This window comes from Crinia signifera, chromosome 5, assembly GCF_055691185.1.
Source record: "Crinia signifera chromosome 5, ASM5569118v1, whole genome shotgun sequence".
Classification (NCBI taxonomy): domain Eukaryota; kingdom Metazoa; phylum Chordata; class Amphibia; order Anura; family Myobatrachidae; genus Crinia; species Crinia signifera.
This window is the reverse complement of record NC_139221.1, coordinates 68545634-68570378: the sequence shown is the minus strand read 5'-3', so window position 1 is coordinate 68570378 and position 24745 is coordinate 68545634. Positions and strand designations below refer to the sequence as shown.

Below are 24745 nucleotides of genomic sequence, written 5' to 3'. Positions count from 1 at the left end.
ACACCTTGGTATGGAACCAAAGATGACATACTCTAGTTGTATCAGTAAGCTTATGTTATTCCAAACAAGTCACAGTTCATTTAAAATCACATATTACAGATATAGGCCTGCTCATTGTTGCCGTGACAGTGTCACACTTGTGCCACGCCATCGCCACTCAATGGGTTTCTATGAACTGTAGGAGTAAATAAGATACATGTGTGTGGTGATGGGATCACACCAATTCTCAATGATTAGAGTCGCTACATCTGTAATTAATATTAATAGCAAAACCTGTATCACGTTTTCTAATTGTGTGCTCTGTATGACATTCTATTTATTAATTAATGTTTCAACACTGAAACCGTGGTTGCACTCTTCCATAATGAAAGCCTGTTTATGCTTGTGGAGCATCAGGATCAAGGCTTAAACACCTTTTACATTATTTGAACATAAGTTGCTCTTTGAGCATATAATCACATCCATAAATAAGGCATTAACATAAGAAAATAACCTTTATTGCCCGTTTTACCAAAGTAATGAATCTAATCCCAGATGCTGTCTCATTTGCATAGCATTATGTTGTGAATTTACACAGGAATAATGAAAATTAGAAAATGCCAAAACATCTTAACTGTGTAAATACACGTTTTTACATCAACCTGTCAGCTTGTGCAGAGTGTTAGCATGTTAAATGTTGACATGTGACATTCTTGGCATTCTGCACACACCAGCAGGAGATGCTTGGCTGTGTTAAAGGAGGGTTAGGGTGAGGCACTAGGGGGAGATTTAAAGTTAAGAGTATTGCTGCTGAAAGATTAGTGATATTGCTGCTGAAAGTGCTATTGGGTCCACTAGAAGTTTTCATTAGCAGAGTGCTAGACCCAGTAGACATTTACTGGAGCCGCCATGACCTACCATGTAGGTCACCAATAAACCACCAGGGATGTTTTGTCCACAATCATCAACCTGTCATCTACAAAAGTTCTCTGATGACTCTGCTATTGTGGGCCTTATTGTAGATGACGAAGATAGGGAGTACAGAGAACTTGTACAGAACTTTGCTACTTGGTGTCAGGGGAACCATCTTCAACTCAATACAAGGAAGACTAGGGAGTTGGTAGTTGATTTCAGGAAACGTCAGCATACCCCCCCAACTCCTGTGAGTATTCAGGGAATGGATATTGAGATCGTAAGAACTTACAAGTATCTGGGTTTTCATCTGAACAATAAACTGGACTGATCTGATAATTCTGCTGCTTTGTATAGGAAAGGGCAGAGTAGACTTTATCTGCTGAGGAGACTGAGGTCCTTTGGAGTGCAGGGAGCGCTCCTGAAGACCTTCTTCAACTGTGTAGTGGCATCGGCCATATTCTATGGAGTGGTCTGCTGGGGCAGCAGTGTTTCAACAGCCGACAATAAGAGACTTAACAGGCTGGTAAGGAAGGCCAGTTCTGTCCTAGGAATGCCTTTGGATTCTGTAGAGATTGTGGGTGAGAGGAGAATGATCAGCAAGATAACATCATTATTGGATAATGCTTCACACCCTCTCAAAAATATTTTGACGGATCTGTGTAGCACTTTTAGTGATAGGTTGCTTCACCCTCAATGCTCAACGGAGAGGTACCGCAGGTCTTTTCTACCTGCTGCAATCAGAATGTACAACTGTCATGGTCTGTAGAGACCTACATGTTCTTAGATTCTAGATTTATATTGTTTGGACTTCTTATCTTATTTGCTATTTTCCCCCTTATCTGTACTTGAACCTTGCTGTAATAATTGTAAATTTCTCCATTGTGAGACGAATAAAGGAATTCTATCTATCTATCTTCAATCTAATTATGTTGAAATTTCATCAGTGTTACATGTGCATGCATGTTCCACATCATTCAATGGTTGCCAACCATCAAATGATGTGGGTGTTCCCCTGTAAGCTGTGAAGAGATGTTTATGTAAAACATTTATTCACAACCAGTGCCAAGGAATGCGCCTCACGAATGGTGGGTCATCGTACCACCATTCCTAAGGCAGGGTTAGGTTGACTGGCAAGGATGCGAATATGCATCTTAAGGAATCAACCTGAAAAACCCCCAATGTGTCAGTGCTTCCAAGATGTACCAATCATGCCTGTTTATGGAGCTAACACAGGTGGCACCCAATGTGGTGCGGCTATGCCCACATAGTACTTTGGCCCAGTTGATCTTATTCCAGCTCTGGGATCTACATACCTGAGCAAGTTTGTCTATATATTTATAGATATCATTTGTTTACGGAGCAAGAGGATATTGTTTGGGGCATCCTAAACTTGCACATGTAAAGGGTAAGATTAGCAGATGAAACCTGTTCTTGCAAATTACAGAGTATGTATTATTAAACTCAAAGAACCTATACCTACAGTATAAAGAATGAAAGAATGAATATCTACAGTACAGTATGGGGCAGATGTATTAATCCTGGAGAAGAGATACACTGGAGATGAAGTGGAGATAAGGAGAAAGGAGATAAAGCACCAGCCAATCAACTCCCAACTGTCATTTTCAAGCACAGCTCATTGGCTGGTGCTTTATCTCCTTTTACCTTATCTCCACTTTATCTCCAGTTTATCTCTTTTCCAGGCCTGAATGTGCCTGATTCAGACAATCACCATCTAAGGTTTTTCACCCTGCTCTCAATGGAGAGAAGGAGGCCGCTAATGATGTCAGCACCCCTCTCTCCCGACGCTGGGGAATTCCCAAAAAATGCCGGCTGCATGCTCCAAATGGCCGTAGGGCAGATGGCTCACATATGTGCACAGCATATTGTGCACTTGCAAGGGCGTTCGATTATCGTATGGGTTGCAAGTTTGCAGCCCTTCCAAATGGATCTAAATCAGCCCCTATATTTGTTCTATATGCAATAGTTAATTCGTATTCAGTAAATCATACCAATAAGCAAATTAAAATGGTGGATTTTTCTTAGTAGAACACTAACCCACTTTATTGTTAGCTGTGTATAGAAGTGATGCCATGACCACATAGCTCTTTGCAATTTACTAAATCTGCTTTTTTAGGATTGTGAAGTATCATTTATTCCCTTTCCAACTAATTAATGCCCTTGAAACATGTTTCCGAACAAGGTTATGATGACAAATCTGCATTTTAGACATGTGCGCTGCATTCTTTTTTCTATTTGTCAAATAGGAGCTTATTTATCATATCCAGCATTGTACAGTGGATGCTATGTATGTATGAAATAGTCAATCTTATTAGCATAATGAAAATGCAGATATTGTATCCCATGCTTGCCTATCCCTGTGAAGAGCTGGAAGCAGAGTGATAGTTTACACCAAGTTTTTGTGGCTGGAGCTTTTGTAGATCCACCTGCATGTTCAGATGTTATCAAAGGCAGACAGAGAGGGATCCAGAGGATTTCTCTCCAAAGAATTGTCGAGAGTAGGCCATACATAATGACAGCAGCCATGGTCATCTTTCCATTCCTGAACTTGGTAAATCCAACAGTAGTTGGTTACTCCATATTTTAATTAAATATCTAAATAAAAGTTAAATTTAAAACTACAAAATTTACAAGTTGTGCCCCCCAAAAAGAGAGAGTTCTTTTCTTTCTTCTTTACTTGCATCATATCACTTTCTAGGGAGTACCTCCACTATCAAATAAAACTGATACGTTACTATAAATTATTCCTGTTACTGTGGAACTAAATATATTAAGAAATCTAATTTCTCAAAATTACAGTGACACTTGTGCAGAGGCAAAATTTCCCCTCCACTTCCCTAATACTAAATCCAACAGTATAACATCACTTATAGAAACCTTTGGAGGTTGCTTTTGCTGTCAGAAGATTAAAAATGGAGATATTGGACATATCTTATGGATTTCCTCCTTTTTAAATTCGGGGAATCCTTCATATTTGCAGTTCTCCCTAATGACCTCCAAAGGTTTCTATAGGGGCTGTTATACTGTTGGATTTATGGTAAATATAAAGATGTTACTATTGTGCTACAGTATAGTACAAAATAGGATCAATGAAACCCCATGATCATTAAAGCACTGTGGGCCTAATTCAGTACCGCTCGCTAAGCAGCGGTCGGTCGCTGCTTAGCAAGTCGCACAACAGCCCTGCACATGCATATCGCCTATAGGCATTGGCAGAGCCACACCATCGGTCTCTACAGCGAATAAAATGGGGACTGATCCAACTTGAATCACCATCTGTATTTTGATTTTCTGTACTTAAATAGCGGCAATATAAACTCTGCAAATGTTCAGAGTACTAAAACAAGACAAGTAACAAACAGGCAGATTTTCAGTTTTTTTTTTGTTTTATAATGTTATAAGATTTTTTGTATTATAATCTATATTTCCATGCTGAGTATTTTGTAATACAGGTACGGTATCCCGTATCCGTACATCCCGTATCCGAATTATTCCAAAAACCGTGATTTTTTTGGAACAATTCAAATTTTTTATTTTTTCCCCCTAACCCTTTTTTTATACTTACCAAGTCCCCCGGCGTCCACAGCAGGCCTTCAGCATCCTCTCCGGCGTCTCCAGCGGTCCCAGGAGTGCATTGCGCGAGTGCGCGATGGTGACCTCACCGGTGCGCCTGGGAACTTGCGCAATGCACTCCTGGGACCGCTGGAGACGCCGGAGACGGTGCTGATGGCCTGCCATGGATGCCGGGGGACAACGTGGGAGCCGAGGGACCATCGGGGCACCGCCAGGGGACAGGTAAGTACGCCTAAAAAAAATTATTTCAAAAACCGGAAAAATCCCTTATGCGGAATGCTCGTGGTCCCGAACATTTCGGATAAGGGATACTCAACCTGGACTATGGTACAGTATGTAAACTGGCAAATGAAAATAAAACATATTTAATTCAAAATACAGTATATCACTACAAATATATACAAAGTTTCTCTGTAGGGTTTGCCCTGCCGATGATTTAATATGCACCTTCTGATTGATCAACAGTGAATGGACCACGGAATAATTGGCCTTGAATCCCGAGATTGTTTTGTTTGCATCCTACACAGCTTGTTTGTTTATGAATCATTTCTGCTCAGAATGTCAGGTAAGCACATTTGCTTTATCTTGAGTCAAATAATAGTCTTTGCAATCTGTAGACCAAAGCTGCAAGCCTAGATTTATAATGGGGCAGAAATGTAATTATAGTCTCGCAAACAGCTTCCTACCACATTTAGTTAAACACTAACGATGTCATGTAACAAAATGCACAATTAAATTACATATAATGCTGTTAATGATTGTTGCTCTGTGAATGTGCCAGTTCAGTTGCCAAATTCTATTTTAAAATCTGACATGTCTCACTTAAGTGGGGATAACTTTTTTTTGCTTTTACTTATCCCAGTGATTTTGAGATTGTTTTTTCGTGACACATTGTACTTCAAATTAGTGGTAAATTTGGGTCGATACAGTCTGTGTTTTTTTGTGAAAAATACCAAAATGTCGTGAAAAAATGGAAAATTTAGCGATTTGCAAAATGTTAAATTTTCTGCTTGTGAGACAAATAATCATACCACTCAAAATAGTTAATAACTAACATAGACCATATGTCTACTTTATGTTGCCATCATTATTTCAACTTCCTTTTCATTTTTTTGGACACTAGGAGGCGTAAAATATGAATAGCAAATTCTCAAATTTTCAAGAAAATTTCAAACACTGATTTTTTTAGGGACCAGTTCAGTTCTGATGTGACTTTGAGGGACTTGTATGTGAGACACCCCCATAAATGATGCCATTTCAAAAACTGCACCCCTCACAGTATTCAAAACAGCATTTTGGAAGTTTGTTAACCCTTTAGGTGTTTCACAGGAATTAAAACAAAGTGTAGGTGAAATTTCAAAATTTCATTTTTTTTGCAGAGTTTCAATTTTAATACATTTTTCTAACGAATACAGTAGATTTTACTAGAGAAATGTGACTAAAAATTGATTCCCCCAATTCTTTTGTTTTCATAAATATCCTATATGTGGCCCTAGTGTGCACGGTGACCAAACCACAGGCTTCATAATAGAAGGAGCACCTACTTGATTTTGGAGCCTCCTTTTTATGAGATTATTTTTTAGGCACCATGTAGGTTTCTAGGCACCATAAGATGCTAAAAGTTAGGAACCCCCCCACAAGTGACCCCATTTTGCAAACTACACCCTTCAGGGAATTCATCTAGGGGTATAGTGTACATTTCAAACCCCCAGGGGTTTCACCAATTGTGGTACAACTGGGCAGTGAAAATAAAAAAAATTAATTTTTCATTTTCACAGCTCAGTTGTATCAAAATTGGTGAAACCCCGGGGGGTTTGAAATGTACACTATACCCCTTGATGAATTCCCTGAAGGGTGTAGTTTGCAAAATGGGGTCACTTGTGGGGGGGTTCCACTGTATGGGTGTTTCGGGGGTCATTCAACCAGAATCTGTGCTGCAAAATCCAAAAATCACTCCTTCCCTTCTGAGTCCTGCCATGCACCCAACTGGTATTTTTTGGTCACACATGAGGCATTGCCGTACTCGGGAGAAATTGGGGCACAGATTTTGGGGTGCTTTGTCTCCTTCATTCCTTGTGAAAATGAAAAATTTTGAGCCAGATCTGCATTTTTGTGTAAAAAAATGTAATTTTTTACACAAAAATGCAGTTCTGGCTCAAAATTTTTTATTTTCACAAGGAATGAAGGAGACAAAGCACCCCAAAATCTGTGCCCCAATTTCTCCCGAGTACGGCAATGCCTCACGTGTGACCAAAAAATACCAGTTGGGTGCATGGCAGGACTCAGAAGGGAAGGAGTGATTTTTGGTGGCGGAATGAATGGTGGGTGCTATGTCGCATTAGCAAGACCCCCGAAGCACCAATACAGTGGAACCCCCCCACAAGTGACCCCATTTTAGTCACCAGCTTTGGGAGGGGGGCTGGCGCTGCGGCTGGCGGGGGGGTGGGAGGGGTGCTGGCGCTGCGGCAGCCGGGTTTGGGCTGCCGGGTGGGAGGGGGGGGGGGGGCTGGCGATCGGTGGGGTATATACACACACACACACACACACATATATATATATATATATATATATATATATATGTGTGTATATATGTATATATATATATATATATTTATATATATACATATATATACACACACACATATATATATATATATATATATATATGTGTGTGTGTATGTATATATATATATATATATATATATATATATACATATATTTTCAGTGCATATATTTTATTGTACACCTTTTTCAGCAGCTTGATGCTGCTGCTGCTGCGGGGGGGAGGGGGGAGGAGGGCAGCGCTGCGTGCGCTCCAGACGCTCCGGGGGAGCCGTTGGAGCCGCTGCTGCTGCCGGGTGAGTGCCCGGCGGGTGCGAGGGGTGGGCTGCACATCGGTGGTGATCGGTGCTGTACCTGACAGCACCGATCACCACCGATCCCTGTGTTAGCGAGCGGCTTAGCCGCCGGTAACACAGGAAACGCTGTGAATGGCTGTTCAGATTTGAACAGCCAATCACAGCGATCGCCGACCGGGGGGGGCACCCCTGCCCCCCCTGGGCGGCGAGGGGGGATGTCTGCTGTCAGGGACAGCAGACATCACCTAACTGTCACTGCGTCTCTAGACGCAGTGACAGTTAGAAGTCATGACGTACATGTACGTCAAATGTCGGGAAGTACTTCCCGACCATGACGTACATGTACGTCAAATGTCGGGAAGGGGTTAAGGAATTGTGCTTTTTGTTTTTTTGTTTTTGTAAATAAATATCAGCGCATTATGACTGTGTGTAAACCGGTTACTAAGCAATTTATGGGGTTTCTCTTAAAATGGGTAAGGAATATATACTGTGCTATATTGTGTTTTGTTATCATACAGGGTGGAGTATGCTTATGCTGAATAAGGGCCTTATTCAGACCCTGCTAGGCTGCGTATATTTGCTGCTCAACAATGACACCAAAGAAATGTAAAAACTCATGTAGACCTTTTTACGCTTTGACCTTTTCCATGTTGACTTTTTCTTGTATCAACTTTTTTACAATGTCAACCTTTTGCAAGTCAACTTTTTGGTGTTGACATTGTCAACCTAATATACCTCACCCAAGTAAATTAGTGTTTAGGATTTAAGAGGAAAATGTATCAAATGAGTAGACAAGTAGAAAGTTGCCCAAAGCAACCAATCATTTTCCAAGTACATTCTTTAAAAATGATACCTGCAGCAGGTTTCTAGCATGGGCAACTTCTCCACTGTTTGGAAGGTTTGATACATCTCCCCATAGTTTGAAACCTGTACATGTAAATAGGCTTGCTATGTGTGTGATGCAATTAGCTCTAAAAATGTAACAGGTGTGATAAAGGAGGGTAGCCTTGAGCTATATGTTAACATGGTTGTGGTGCCCAAAACAGGCTTATTATATGGGATTTATGTTTGTGCCTTATGGGTGTAACTACTGTAAATAGCACCAGGGGTGCAAGTAGGCTGCAGTCATTTATAGCATCTAATTGAATTTCCCCTTAGATTAAGAACTTCGGTGTGAGAATCTTAGTATACACATATGTCATAAACTATAATGGGCGGGATGCACTAACTGAAAAATGCGGTAAAAAGCCAGTTTTCGGGATACTGCATTTTCATATGCAGGAGAGTCCGCACGCCAGGTTTGCACTATGGGGGGTATCGCCAGCAAAAGCTGGTAATACCCCATAGAAGCCTATGGGCTTCTTAACGCAACAACAGCCGACCCCCACAGATCCCTGCGGACACTCCCTCACCTTTAACACAAGAGTCACCCTTTGCAAATTATTAATGCATATGTTAGTGCATATGCGATAATTGTCTCTACAGTTTCTGGCGATGTGCAACGAAGTGGGGGCCTGGATGTTAGTGCATCCCGTCCAATCCCTGATATCTCTTTATCCCCTTATTTTGTCTTTTTCTTCCATTTTCACATTTTTTTATGTTTATTATTTGCATGATTTGAATACTCGAGTAGCATTGATGTCAAATCCATATGCTATTTTCTGTTTTGTATTGTGTTGTGATTTGTAGGTTGCCTTCTGTCTATTATGTGTAAATAAGTTTGTTTCATGTTGGCTCTTGTTTCTGTATGTAAGCTAATTACCAACACTCAACAATATCAAAACAAACTTTTTTGCACCTTTTACAGATAGAGCCACACTTGTTCATACTGCCGGCGCCAACTTTCCATCTAGGCGCGCTGTTCACTGAGGGTGGGATGCGCATGCGTGTGAAATTGTTGCACATCCCATTCATGGCAATGGGGCACGCGTGTGAGATGCCCGCACGTCCCGGTCCCACACCCATCCCCCAAACTGCTTGAAATGTTTATTGTATCCTACTAAATATTACCCAATGGTTTCATTGAGAACAGTGAGAAACCATAAACCACTCATTGTTTGCTCAAATGGGAATTAAAATCGCAACAAAACACACATGTATGAATCAACAGACCATTGGTCAAACTCGGCAGGACTTTCCATAGGCAGCAGGACAACACGGAAATTTGTCATTGTGTGTGATCAAACCACTTACCTGACTTAACTGACCTTGTGGTAATTTCTAACCTCAAGGTTCCCACAGATACTTTGTATGGTGATTTGTATTCATAAAATCAGCTGATTACTGTTAGAATGACAGTTCTGCAGAACTCATCCAGGAGTGAATCAGGAGAGCGTGACTACATGGCACTCCCTGATTGGCTCCTGGGTCTCCAAGTTACAGCAATCAAAGGATGATCAGAAGTCAGTGTAACAGAGCACATGTGTATATATGGCTTTTTCTACAGATCAATTGGATTGGATAATCTGTGTGTTTTTTTAATTGATCCCTTTGGATGCCTACATGGACTGAAGAGGACCAGCCTACAGTGGATATTGGTGAGTATTTTTTTTTTTACAGGTAACAAATTCATTCTACCGAGGACTGAAGGGCTACCTGGGAATATAAGTTAGTATTTATGTATGTAGAGTTGTGCTCAAAAGTTTACATACCCTAGCAGAATTTGTGATTTTCTGGCCATTTGTCAGTGAATGTGAATGATAACTCACAAACTTTTCTTTCACTTGAAGTCTTTTGTGTTGGTTGTGGATGAGTCTGCAAGTTTGAGATCTCCCCAGAGTGGCTCAATGATACTGAGGTCAGGAGACTGAGATGGCCACTCCAAAACATTCACTTTATTCTGCTGTAGCCAATGACAGGCTGACTGGGCCTTGTGTTTTGGATCATTGTCATGTTGAAACGTCCAAGTATGTCCCATGCGCAGCTTCTGGGCTGATGAGTGCAAATTTTCCTCCAGTATTTTCTGATAACATGCTGCATTCATCTTGCCAGCAATTTTGACCAAGTTTCCAGTAGCTGACACATCCCCAAAACATCAGCAATCCACCTCCATGTTTCACAGTAGGAATGGTGTTCCTTTCATCATAGGCCTTCTTGACTCTTCTCCAAATGTAACGTTTAAGGTTGTGGCCAAAAAGTTGAATTTTGGTCTCATCAATCCAAATGACTTTGTTCCAGAAGTTTTGAGGCTTGCCTCTGTGCTGTTTGGAGTATTGTAAGCAGGATGCTTTGTGGCATTTGTGTAGTAATGGATTTCTTCTGGCGACTCGACCATGCAGCCCATTTTTCTTCAAATGCCTCCTTATTGTGCATCTTGAAACAACCACACCACTTTTTTTCAGAAAGTCCTGTATTTCCGCTGTTATTTGTGGATTTTTCTTTGCATCCCGAACAATTTTCCTGGCAGTTGTGGCTGAAATTTTTGTTGGTCTACCTGAATGTGATTTGGTTTCCACAGAATCCCTCATTCTCCACTTCTTAATTAGAGTTTGAACAGTGCAGATTGGCAATCTCAATTGCTTCTATATCTATCTATATCCCTTTCCTGTTTTATACAGTTCAATTTCCTTTTCCCACAGATCCTTTGACAATTCTTTTGCTTTCGCCTTACTCACAATCCAGACATGTCAGTGCAGCACTGGATGCAAGATGCAAGGGTCTTTCAGGAGACCAGAAACTCAATGACCTTTTATACACACACACACTGATCGCAAGCAAACAGATCACAGGTGAGGATGGTTGCCTTTAGTAGCCATTCAAACCTGTTTGTGTCAACTTGTGTGTATGTAATCAGGCCAAAATCTCCAGGGTATGTAATCTTTTCATCAGGGTCATTTGGGTAGTTTATGTTGTCGTTATGATTTAAAAAGAGTAAACACAGTTGTTTGATAAAAATGGCTTCACCCAACCACTAACCATGAGTGAAAGAAAAGTTTGTGAGTTATCATTCATTTTCTCTGACAAATGGGCAGAAAATTCTGCTAGGGTATGTAAACGTATGAGCACAACCGTATGTATGTAAGTGTGTCTGGCTGTTTACTAAACTTCTACTTTTCAATGTGTGCATATACTGTCTTTATTGTAATATTTGTTTAAAAGGTAGAACCACAGGTTCCAGCAGACCCTTTATGGCCCAGCAAGCTAGTACTTATGGTTCTTCAAGTACCATCATGCCAGGTAGGCTTTATGTGACCTGTTTTTTAAAGGTAAAATATAATATTAACTCTAATTTTACACTGATTACATTGTCTGCCCAAGGGTGCCATTGATTACTAGTGGAGCCCGGTGCTGGTTCTAAAAATACTAAGCCTCACTATGTATTTTTTCCTCCATATTTTTGGAAATAGTACTGTCTCAAATTTTTTTTTTTTACATTCATGAGCAGCCAAGATGCAACTCATAACCAGCCAAGATGCAACTCAGCTAGAACACAGGAGTTTAATAAATGTAACCCAAAATAGAATTCTGTTTGTAGGGGAGCTAGAGGGAAATCATAAAATTAGTGAATTTCTAAATTAACAGTGAACAATGACTGTACGATGTTATGTCAAAAATGTCTCCTTATATTGTGCAGATTAGACCTAAGCACCTCATATTTACATCACTCATCAAGTTTCTGAATTTCTGCACCCTGACATTTTCCAAGATACTGCAATGTGCACAAATACATTAAATACATTGAACGTTGCACCAAAGCCTGTCTCCTTGCCTTTATTTGTGGAGTGCAGCACCTTCCGATGGTTCTTCATGCTTCTGTTGTGAAGGCACCCCAACAGTACGGTATTAGTATTATGTGGCAGTGCTAGTCCCTCCCAGTTTGTCTATATATATATATATATATATATATATTTCTTAGAAAAAACAGCAATCAGGGATGGTTTTAAATCTCGATGGTGCAGGGTCCAGAGAGTATTGTTAGATAGCACTTACCCATCCTAGCAGTTTAGGACAGGAACAGACCAGCACTCACATATTGTAGTGAAAAAAAATTGTATTAAAGCAGATGACAGCATGTTCAGTAGAAAAAAACAGTATAGTGGCTGACCCAACAGCCATTTCGACTGGATTCCAACCAGTCTTCAACAGGTATATATACAGTTGGTTTATTAAACTACAAAGATAATAATAGCCCAGACTTTGTTATTGTACTGTATATACACAGTACAGGTACCAGCATGCTGTAAAGTTGTTAATATCTATTTTTGGTACCACTTACAAGTTGGAAATGACATTCTCTACCATGGGGCACATTGTAAACAGACACAACATCATTTTGCTGGATAAAAACTCTCAGAAGAATTTCATTTTTGTTATTTTATACTTTTAATGAACTTTCAGAAGTTTGAGGAAGTCTCATTCATTTTTTCAGACTTGTGTGTTCTTCCTTGTAACATTTTTTTATTTTACATTAAATACATGATATTCTATTAAAGTCTATTTCTAATAAATGTTTTTTTTTACTCACACACTGAGTCCCTGATTTATTAATTGACCATGCTTAGTAGCACAGATGAGCTATTGGACCTAAGCCTTTAACACAAAACATTGAGTAGAGTTGGATTTAATCGGAGGTGATTTGGACTCCTACACAGCTATACCCTCTACGGCCTTAAACTCCAAGAGCTGTCCGATTTACTTGAAGCATGGGATATCTTATTATTTTCCTCTAAAAATCTTGCTCTGATTGGCATGATGGGACTTGTAGTTTCACAACAGTTGGAGGGCTACAGTTTGGTTATGCTTGCTTTTCACCCTTCTTATTTTCTCTGTATCCCTCCCCTTCCATGCTTATTGGAACAAAACCTTGATAAAATACACTGATGAAAAAGAACACCCCTGGAACCCATGGGTTTATTATTAGCATGCAATCCCTTTACGCATAAAGTAGGGGGTGCATAGCAGGGGATCTTTCCCAATTACACACAGTATTAAGCAGGGTTTTGATTGCATACAGCATGCTCTATTTTGCTGTTTTACAGTGATTTATCAATTTCTCCTTGAGTCACCACGGTTCAGATATATTCTCATAGCAGGTTTCTTCAGTTTTTCCCTTGGTCTAGTTCAGGAAGGATATTCCTTGCTATGTTGTACAATAATACTGTAGATCTCAAAGTGTACATTGATTTATTGTAAGTAACCAATAATAAGATCCAATAAACTACTGCCAATAAAATAATGACATAGACAGAACTGCTTTGCGAAAAGGACATAGATTTATAAGTTGATGAGTAAATTAACTATTCTAAACATGTTCCACAGAAGATATGATAGGGTTGAGGGTTGTGTTTCACAATGATCTCTTGCACCTCGTTTTCCAACTTGTAGTACCTTATCACCACAACTTGTCTCCAGAATCTACTGTATAGACCACCTCCCAATTTGAACAAATCATGCCAAGAAGGATAGGAGTACCTTCAAAATTATACTTAAACTTAAGTTATTTAAATGCTCACCATTGGGTTTATATAATTGAGCACATTCAAACATCAAAATAGGAATCCTAATAGCCATCCCCCAGTCTACAAACCATAATGGAAAACAATTATATTGATCTTTCTTTTAGCTTTTCACGAAGCCAGATGGCTTTTAGAATTTTTTCAAATCAACTTAGGAAATTTATTAGATAATGCTATATTTAAATAAGACCACCATGACTGACTTCAAAGCAATTGCATGCCCTTATATTGTCCAACAATCCATTGCTTCTGAGGAAAAAAACAACAATTTAAGTAGACCTTCCTTCACAGGAGCCATCTTACAACAACAGGAACAGTGGCAGCTCCAGCAAAGTCCAAAATTCAAATAGGGGAGCAACACCAACTGCCAGGGAGTCCGTTTGGAATGGCAGTTGGTGGCACTTGATGACCTCCCTTTTTAAATTTTGACCTGCACTGCAGAACCCCTATGGAGCCTCCGTTGAATGGGAATGTCTTAGCGGGTACATACTTCGCAGCCCATTATATAGTAATATATGTAGTGCCCCACACAAAAATGATGCTCAATAGATATATTTTCAAATGCAAAAATATGAATGCCTAAAGTGGAAATATCCAAACCCAAAATCAAAGCAAAGAAACATAAAATACAAACCTAAGACTTGGAGGTATACTGTTTATACTGTTTATACTAAAAATTCTAAAAATAAAAATAATCAGATTTTGTCTTACATTCTCTAGGATGCAACAGAGAAATGATAGACAGCCACCACAGATCCTCACTGACAGAAAAACTATATTTTAAGCTAACATTGAAAATGCAAAACTACAGATCATCACAGCAAACATAAGACCTACATGTAGATTATTTCAATATGCTCATAGTTTAAATTGCAGATGAAGATAGCCCACAAACTACTGTAAATGCGGCCCCTATCCTAATTACTATCATAGTAAAAGAAACCAGAGAAAACAAACAACCTTTAAAGAAATCAGCCAAAAATAAAACATAAAAGTTTTTAAAAGAAATTTTGAGGTGTTTTTATTTTCCTTTTAATTAGCTCTTATTGTATAGTATAATAGAGGCACCTTTTTTCCATAACTCCTGTTCCCTCCACATAAATTGTCCATCACCTCTGATGGCCCGATTCTGGAGAGCACATATAGTGTATATAATGCATAAAAATCACTGCAGCTCCTACTCTATATACATACGTTCTGGGATATCCAGTTTGACTTTACAGTGGATCATAAATGTAACTTCCACTATCGGTGTGATTATTAATGTAATTATGAGGAACAAAACCCGTAAATGAAGTTGGGCTCTAAGATGGGCTATTGAAACTGTTACGATTTTTTTCCGACAGTGGAAATATCGTCACTCACCTATTCAATGCTGCCGTTAATGACACATTGAAGGGTTTCAGATCTGACTTTTTAAAGTCAGACCTGTTTTGTCAAAAATGACCACGGATTGTAAAATTCATGGCCATTTTTTTTGACAATCCTTGGCCGTTTTCGATGATCCACTGACTTTCTGACACTCGACAGAAATAAACGATGAATGGCCCAGGATTCCGACTGTTGGGACATTCTGACAGTTGAAATGCTGAATTGAATACCCCACAAAGTTGTTATTTAGCTATTCTATTTCATTATCTGAGAGTAATGTTTATTCACTCAAATCTATCAGTGACTTAACCGTTATATGGTCATGAAACTCTTGCATTTGTTAAATGATTTACATTTCCATTCATTCTTGGTTGTCCCCATGACTTTAGCTGGGGATAATGCTAATTTTATCAAATTTAGTTTTCAATTATGAGCAGAATACTAGGTCATAACAGCATACAGTATGTTCAGCATATCTATGCCGGCATCCCGAATACTGCCAGGAGACTAGCACCAGAATGCTGACATCAGTGAGGACACTGGTCTGAGGATCCCAACTACTAGATTTCTGAATATAAGGATGTAAGGAGCTGTAACATTAAGCCAGGGGTGGGTAGGTTAGTTTAGGCACTAGAGGATTAGGTTGTGGGTGGGATGGTTGGAATGTTAGGGTTATGCTACAGAGAGGGAGTACTGTGGTTATACACATAGAAGGGGTGGTGGTAGGTTAGTCGATCCAAGTAGCAGCCAGGGCAGTAGACATACAGGGGGAAATTTACTAAAGGAAATTTGTAAAAAATAGGTGTATTTGTATCCAGAAATACACCTATTTTTGTCATTTGCTATCCCGAAAATACGGCAATTCGTATTCGTATTGATAGCACATCAATACGAATACGAATTGCCGTATTTTCGGCATAGTAAATGTCAAAAGTAAGTGTATTTCTGGATACAAATACACCTATTTTTTTACAAATTTCCTTTAGTAAATTTCCCCCACAATTACCAAGGTTAAGAAACATAGGTGCAGTTAGTACAGGCAGCATGTGAAACCTTTCATATAATGCTATAACCAGCTATGGTCTCCAGATGAAGCTGCTATTTTAAGGAGTGAACATCAATCAGCATTCTGCATAAAACCAGCCCCAATGAATGAAGATCTTATATAGGATGTGCATGTAAGCATCCAGCTCAAACAGTTCTGTGATGAAATTACCGCTGAACCCAATTAGTAGATTGCAGTCAGCATGTATACACCAGCATCAAAGTAGCCACCTGCTGTTCTTAACAGGAAAACATAGTCACTTATTTTGCTTTTGCTTAAAGAGTTGGGTCTACATGTATGTGCTGTATAAATTACCAATACTCCAATAGCTATTAGCATCTTTCCTGGTAAGATAATCCTGTCTGGCCATCATCCATTCCACCCATGTTAACAGTGACTATGCCATCTTCTACAGCTCTCTTTTTCTTCTTTATCCTTAACTACTGTATAGTGCTGGCAACAATGTCTATTTATCACTAGCACAGTACCTGTACTTACTAACTTCCAGGAACTAATGTTCTACCTGCTATTACCACCTGCTTGGAGATAGAAACCAGCAGCGTATCTGTAATTACCAATTGACAAGAACTGATGTAGTAATAAACTGACTGAAGCCCGGAGCAGAACACAGTAACAGCCTGGGGTCAAGAATCATCACAGTGACTGTATTCATGAACACACTGTATATATCTCCACCAACAGCTACAATTGTTATTGAATGCATCACATACCCATTGTTTCTCCTACTTCTTTGATTGTAAATTTATTTGGACTGAGTCATCATCTTTTGTCTTTACCATGGTATGTATTTGACTAATGACCCTCTTAATGTCCACACTGAACAATATGTTGGCATAACAGAAATAAAATATAATGGCATTTTAGCTGTACACATTTTCTCACTGATTTTGATAGATACGTATTGAGGGAAGGGGGTCAGACAACAACATCTGAGACACAGTTAGCCAAACCTGGAAATAGCTTAAAAGGGATTTGTGTGCAAACTGTACCTCTTATACAGATATACCTAGAACAAAATAAACAAAAATCAGAAAAAATGCCAAGTCTGAAAATATATTATGTATATACTGTACAATGGAGGCCATTCTGGTTGACTCGCAAAGCTGCGAGACAGCCAAACCCCGCCCGCATGAACACCCGCCCGCTGCACGCATGCAGATTTCACCCGCATGCATGTGAATGGATGTTTTGCATAAACATATATACGCAGCTTGCGTGCGGATACAAATGATTTCTAAAGCCTTTGCAAATCTAACTCACTTTCTGCTGACTTAGATGTGCAGTGCCTTCGTACGGGAAGAGGGCCGGCAGCTGATATCAGATGATGTCAGCTGCCCGTCCCCTGCTCCTGCGACACGGGCAAATTACCATGGGAATACCCAGCATTTTCATGCATGCCCATGAAATGCTGGACGTTCCCATGAGCGCAACTCCAGTCTGCAGCCACATGCCCCCCGCCTGCACCGATCCGTGCAAACAGGCCTGTGACTATACAAGTCACCCTGTTCGCTCGTACAGTTGACCTGCACATGCGAATAAGTGAATGCGCAGTCCATCAACATAGCTCAATGTTGCAAATACGCAACAGTGAGGATGAGCTAGAATGACCTCCAATATATCATCCAGTCTATGGATACAGAAAATGGGCCATATGTATTAAGTTTCAAAAGGTGATGAAGTGGGGCATGATAAACAACCAGCCAATCAGCTCCTTACTGTCATGTTACATACTGGGTTTGAATAATGGCAGTTAGAAGATTGTTGTCTTTTTTTTCAATTTCCACTTTATCACTTTTTGAAGCTTAGTACATCTGGCCAAATAGCTGCTTCTGAATGCTACTTTATCAATAACCTAACAAATACTCTTGTAAAAATAATACTGCAAGACCCGCACACAAACTTATACAGTAACAGAGATTTAAGAAAGTTGCTTTGCTGCTGCTTTGATACTGAGAAAGTGCAGACAAGCAGAAAACGAATACTCTGAGGATCCCCCCCAGCTTGTTACTGGATTCTGGAGGATCTTTGTAATGTCTCTTATGTATGCTTCTTGAAGTTAGGGGAAGGAAATTATTTTAGACTGACAGCCCTCTCTTTTAGTATTCCAAACCACATATGTTTTTCCCCAAAGTATTACGTTTGTATCTTTATTAATATTAACCCTGTTTGAGAAAGGGATATTCCGTACACACCTATGGAAATTTTTGTGGAGTCTTTTTATTTAACCAAAAGTGGACATTTCTCAGGGGCAACGGCTCAAATACGGAAAGATAATTTCTCAGTCAGTGCTAAATTAAGTGGTTGAGCAGTTTATTAACCTTATTTTGTTTTACTTTCATGTCTTTTGCAAAAGCTCGCTTGGAAAATAGAAACGCTAACTACAGTATGTGGTTTAATTATTTATCATCCAACAGGATGAACAGGCTAATTGAATGTCTCAGTAAAAAGTAACATATGCATTTATTGCACACCATTTACCTCAAGATGCACATGTTTTATTAAACAATGTACTGTAATAATGGCACAGCAGGAGAAACTGCAAGATTACGATCCTTTCCAAAAGTTTCTACTATTGCCTGACTGCAGAATATTATGTTTATAACAGAGACTCCAGATAACAATCTTTTAATAAAGAATATCACATCAGATTTCATGTGAAAGCTGGTTGTGATGATATTAATAGTGGTCCAGTTTTATTAAAAATTCAATGAGTAGACCACCAAGTTTCTATATCTATATGACCCCTTTTATTATTACAGGACAGCCATGGTACAATATGGAGGCTCTCAATATATAACATTAAAGTTGTTAAACACATTATTGTTGTTAGGAACTAAGTTTTCCGTCACAGCGATTTCCGGCCTACCCAGGACGGTGGTCAGGCGGGGACCTTGGGCCGCTGCTAATCAGCGGTTACAGGCTTCGGCCGGGAGACGGATGGAGGTAGGCATGTGAGGTCACCTGCACTGTGATCATCATCAATAGCCTGACACATATTTTATTGATAGATAGTAAACATAACAAACACATAAAGCAGTGGTTCCAAAAAACGTTTTTGAATTACGGTGCCCTAGAGTATTTGATTTCTGTTTGCGGCATGCCTAGGCCAAAAGTTTCTTATTGAGAAATTCTGAAAAAAGTATTCTGTGAAGTCCATGGGCCAAATGTAATAGGTTATGAGAATCAGAAACTGAGAGATTTTGGGAGAGTTTTCCCATTTTTTAAAGCGGCAATCATTTACATGGCAAAATCATTTTCATGATTGCTGCTTTAAAAAAATGGGAAAATCTCTCCCAAAATCTTTCAATTTATGAGAAGGACCTCATGTGGGAGTCACCAAATCGAATGTAGGCAGAACCAACACCAAAATAGCTGGGATTAATACACCACTGTACCTGCTCGATGTGCATGGTAGTCTAGTGGTCCCGAGACCTTTAAGCTGCTGTGACAAAGCAAAAACATCCACATTCACATTTCATATAATAACCTACATCCCACCGCAGACCCTAATCCTCAATGTAGCAGATAGTACTTTTTTAATATAATTCCCAGAATAACAGATACAGTATCATCACCCCTCCACAGTGGAGCCCTGAAATACTCCAGCGTTATTACCAACTCCTGTTCCTTTAACAGATGTCAACAATGGATATAGATGGATGCCTTACTTAAATGAGTATTTGCAGTGTTGGGTACCTATGAACCAGCAAAGGTTGTTTGTTTGTTTGTTTGTTTGGGAGAAAGGAGGGGACAGGACAACTACTCTGGGCATTGTCACTGTTTAACAAGTGGCCTTGCAGGTGCATCCCCATAAGACCTACAGCCATTCCGCTCCTGATTAAGTCAATTGTGTTTATATGTCATCCTTTGGTTCAATTATATGGTCAAAGACAGGATTCACTTCTGTTTGTCCATACGTTTTATGATTAAAAACAACAAACACTGATTTTGCCTATTACTGTACATTAACCATAAATCATTTAATTTAATCTGTATAATCACCCAAAGTCCCCCTGTAAGTGTCCCAAGGCACCCCAGGGTGCCAAGCACCCAGTTTTGATCCACTGACAAAGTATTTAATCACTGAAAGAAAAGTTGAGATACTTTGTTTAAGTTTTGTGCCTATGATTGCAAACAACAATATTGAATTATAGTTAATATTTGCTTACTTTTTACTGAGGTTAATATTTTCTTTTCTTTAGGATGATCCATTATAGAAGTACAACACACATGACTTTTTAGAGAACATGCAGCACATTCCTGGCTACTAGGAATGAAAAGACAATCACATAGTTAAACACAAAAATGCTAATGGCTCTAAACTTTTCAGTCAATGTTCCTAAAGTAATGCTAACATAGTTTTATTAACAATTATAAATCCTTGTGCATTATGCCTCATAGTTAGGTGTATTCATTATTCAAAAATAATGCTGAGTGAATGATAATTCAAGGTTGCGTTTAAAGGGCAGAATGTAATGCCTTCTGTCAGTGCGTGATGCAGGTTGGATGTTTTTTTAAAGGGGCAATCACTTACAAGGGCGGCATTACCAATGTCTTTTTTTCCAAAATTCCTTTTGCACTATCCTGAGATATAAAGCCAGTGTTTGCTGGGATATGACAGGTAATGAATATAGAGGTAGATCGGTGAGAGAGGGGAAACATTGCAAGGGGTGGTCAGCTGATTTAGGAAGAATGGCAAGGATGAACAACTTGGCAGTAAATGTAATAAATGTATTTTAATTAGTCTTGTCTCAATCTTACTGTCCTGTTGTTTTGTAGCCATGTTCTTTTGTTGAAATTATTCTGCTTGTATATAACTTGTGAGGAGCCCACCATGGTGAATACTCCTGAAATGTCCCCTAACCAACAATATCTTATACTAAAACACAGAGATTACTTTTCATAATCTCAATAAAAAGAATGCCCCAGCAAAAAAGAGTATTTTTTCTTCTTTTCTCCAAATACTTTTTTCACTCTCAAGGGCGCACCTCCACGCTTATAACCTTCAGAGAAAGTTTTCTTAAATCACAACAAATGTTATTGTTGAAACTACTACTTCCAGACAGTTTAAATTCCATTTATAAACCTGTGCACCGGTCCGTTTTCCCTTCCCCTCCTCCCCCAAAAAGTGATGCTACCATATTACACATACATAATTCTGGGTGCATGTCTAGTGCCTGTTACTGATCTCATCCAGTCTCCCAGTTATTAATGTCTGTGGCATAAGCAGCTGTGAAATAAACTTAAACAGCACTGGTTTGTTGTAGTATAACTGACATAGCTGCATAAGTTACAAATCTTAAAGGTTCATTGCTGGCCAAAGTGTCTGATCTGTGGAGCACATGCCCACAGGCCCACCTAATCCACAGCATACTAAATGCAGTCCGTAATTATGGATTTTAACTTGAATATTTGTAATAAAAAGCCACCAAATAATTATTTTATTTGAGAAAGGAACTGCTGAGGAATCAGTAAATAATTTATGTTATATGATTTATATTATACTATTTTAAAGAGCCATTCAAAAAGAAGTACATTTCAATTGCTACTTTACTGTACATTACATATATTGTATTATGTACTTCATGGTGTGTTTTCTTTAATACATGCTGAAAATGATACATTTAATTTTATAAAGCCATTCTTTTTTAAATGGCATTTTAGCATCAAGCTATGTTTGGAAGGTAGAAGCAATAAAGTTTAATGGATCAAATCTATCCCATTCTCACTGGTCTTATAATAATTGAATTGTTACTATAGTAATTGGCAACAGAAGGAGTCTTTCTTGGGGAGTAGGTAATTGAAGATACACTTAAGGTTATGACAGCATCATTTTGTGCAGTCAAGTACAAGAGAATTCTTAAAGGATTTTTCTTAAAAAATAATATACACTTATATAGAGTATGTAGTTAATTACATGTATATGTATGATAACAACTGCAAAAAACATAGGATTCTACAGTTTCGTTTATTGTACTTATTTCATTTTTGGCTAGTTGGTGCTAATATGAGCTGTTCATATATTCTAAATAACAATAATAATATTAATTGTGGATGTGAATTAATTTTGTATAGGATTGAGAGACTGAATTAAAACAGTATCCTCTATCTCAATGAACTGAAAAAAGTTTAAATCCCCAAAGATATTTAAAAAGGAGATACTTTCATTTGTCCCTCCATTAGGTTTTACTCATTATAGAGAAGAGGCTTGTGTTTTTTCACTAAATCTATTGATTTCCCTAAAGTACAATGCATATTATTAGACTTAAGTTAATTGCCATTTAAAGCAAATTATGCTATATGTGTACTATGTTAAATGATTATAACTTATATATGTTAATTAAAATATACATGATTCTAAATACACCATTTTTTTTATTTCAATCAGCATAAATGGTCGAGAATATACTTGTACATCAATCATACTTTTAGTGTAGTGTTTATCTTGAGGAAACAAGCAATGGGAGGACAGGAATCCAGGTGTAGAAGAAGGCAGATGTTGTTATTTATGTTATAAATCACAAGATAGTATACAATATTAAACTATGTTTAATGCTAAATGTATTGTCATGTGAGTTGTTCTAAACATTGAGAAAAAAATTGTCCCCAAGGCAAAAAAACGCCCCCACAGAGGAAAAAAATGAATTACCTCCTAAATAAAAAAATGCATTGTCACCTTTGCATTATCCTCTACAAAAAGCCACATTATTCGCCACAGGAAAAAAAAACAAAAAAAACTATGCACTGGAGACAAAAAGGACACATTTTGCCAAATAGAAAAATTGCAAATTAATGTGATTTTGGAATGTCCACATCAGAGAAAAAAGTTATTCCGAAATTGCGCAAAGTCCAGTTAAAATGCAAATCCGTCCAAAATAGCTATCTAGAATCATGCAGTGCAGCTCAGTCTCCAGGGAGAGGTTCACCAAAACCTCAATTCAGGAACATGTAGGAGAAAACGAGAGAGGTGCACAATGAGTGGAAATATAACAACTTTACTAATATAAATGCTCACATGCATGAAAAGTTTAAAACAGCAGGCAGGCGAAGGCAATATATTAACCACAGCGTGCACTCAGCTGGGCCAAGAAGCCGGGACGGAACAGATGGACGTCAACAGCATCAGAGATAGGAATCAATGTCATTCAGAGGGGCGTTCCCTCTGAATGACGTTGATTCCTATCTCTGACGCTGTTGACGTCCATCTGTCCGGTCCCAGCTCCTTGGACTTTTACGCTTAATGGGGGTTTGATTCAGAGTTACACTCAGGTTTGTTTTGTGAAAGTAATGCTCTTGGAGCATGAACATTTAAAAAATACAAGGTATGTTCACAAAACAGACCTGAGTGTAACTCTGAATCAAACCCCCATTAAGCATAAAAATCCAAGACACCAAATTCTAGTGCCTAAGTTTGGCAGAAATTTTGAACCTTTATACTTGTAATGAATGTGAAAATTCTAGGCTCTTTGGCTGCAGTTTTGCCAGAGTTGGAAAATAATATGGAGTTGACTCCTGCTACCACCGATTGGAGCCTCAATTAGAATTAGCTTTTTTGTGCCTATGTCAGTGGCTTTTTACAGAAAAAAGAGTGTATCTACGGCTAAAGGAAAAAGAAGGCACCTACTTGGGGGGGAAGGGGGTGTCAAGCTGCTCCTACTGGAGGATGTCAAAACCCTTCAGTTTCCCCAAAAATGGTACTTTTCAGTTGTGGACCCACGGGTGGGAAAGTCTTTAAGCCAATTCCAATAGGGACATCCAAAAAGCCACCAGAGATTGATCCAATAGCTGTTTAAAAACAGCAGGTGCTTCCTGCTGACATGTTTCATTGTCAATTGATAAAGTTGTCAGTAGGACAATGAAACATGTCAGGAGGAAGCACCTGCTGATTTTAAACAGCTCATGGGCCAATCTCTGGTTGCTTTTTGGATGCCCTTATTGGAATTGGCTCAAAGACTCCCACACCTGGGTCCACAGCTGAAAACTACAATATTTTGGACACCACCACCTACCGATTGTGGAGTACAAATGTTGCAACATCATTAAGGATGCCTCTCCACTTGAGGACTGCTAACCATCCTCCAGTGCTGTTTACAAAATCCTACAAGGTTAAGGGACTCCCACATGCACTATAATCACACACTGGACCCATCCTGGGGAAACTGAACATTTCTAACCACAAATTGATCTTTCCAAAGAAACACAAACATGAATCCAACCTATAAGTATACAACCTTTGATTGCCCTATTTTTATTTACACATTGAAAATTATATATGTTTATGTTTTAATAACTTAAAAACTGTCTACATTTTTATACCCATGCAATAAGTATATGTTTCTAGTGCTCCACCTTTTTGTTTTTCTTTTTCCTATGTCAATGCGTCTCAGAAAAAAAAAAATCTGTTTACAGAGGGAGACATAATATTGCCACATGAATCGGCAGATCTTCTGTCACAGTGCTGTAGTACTAATGAGTGAATAATCGTGTGGGATTAAAAATTTAAAATTTGA

At 38.8% G+C, this 24745-nt stretch overlaps 1 protein-coding gene across 5 annotated transcripts in view; it reads left to right on the top strand.

The window, feature by feature from the left end:
• Positions 1-24745, top strand: part of SNTG1 (syntrophin gamma 1) — a 577365-nt gene that overhangs the window by 287001 nt on the left and 265619 nt on the right. For 3 of the 5 annotated variants that reach the window (XM_083187410.1, XM_083187408.1, XM_083187405.1), the window contains one exon: positions 4951-5050. The exons of the other annotated variants lie outside the window; for them this stretch is intronic. The gene's annotated coding sequence lies outside the window, so the exon portion shown is untranslated. The remainder of the gene's footprint in view (positions 1-4950; positions 5051-24745) is intronic. 5 annotated transcript variants of the gene reach the window in all.